Source organism: Propithecus coquereli, unplaced genomic scaffold, assembly GCF_000956105.1.
Source record: "Propithecus coquereli isolate 6110/MARCELLA unplaced genomic scaffold, Pcoq_1.0 Scaffold48, whole genome shotgun sequence".
Lineage (NCBI taxonomy): Eukaryota > Metazoa > Chordata > Mammalia > Primates > Indriidae > Propithecus > Propithecus coquereli.
In genome coordinates this window covers 9422483-9423185 of record NW_012150618.1, presented here as the reverse complement: position 1 = coordinate 9423185, position 703 = coordinate 9422483, and positions in this window count along the sequence as shown.

Here is a 703-nt window from a genome sequence, read left to right as displayed (position 1 = left end):
CATGTTTGAAAATAACATGAACTTTTGACTTATCCATGGTTTCACAAAAATTGCTCTGAAAAAATTTTTGAAAGATAGTCACAAAACAAAACATGTGTTTACAAGACTGAGGATGTACCTTCACAATAAAAATAAAACAAGAAGTGTCAAAGTGAAATGTCAGAGATATCAACTGTCATACCTGGTACTTAAGGAAAACGGACATTTCGTAATATATATTATATCAAACGTTGCATGGTTTTATGGTTTTTCCTCTAGAAGATGGAGAATGGAACCATGCTAACACCAATCAAAAAAACACCAGGAGTAGGTATATTATTGTCAGAGAAAGAAGATTGTCAGGAATAAACAGAATCATTAAATAATGAAAAAATGTCAATTCTTCAAAAGGACATAACAACACTAAATGTGTATGTCCTAATAAGAGAACATCAAAATACATGAGGAAAAAATGATAGAACTACAAGAAGAAATAGACAAATTCACTCTTATAGTTGATACTTTAACATTTCTATTTCAGTATTTGACAATTCAAGCAGGCAAAAATTGAGTAAGGATATAGTTGACCTTGACAGCACTATCAATCAACATGACCTAATTGGCAATTGTAGAATAATTCATCCAACAGCAGTGGAATATGTATTGTGTTTAAAATCACATAGTGCGTTCACCAAGATAGATCACATTCTGGGCCATAAGACAC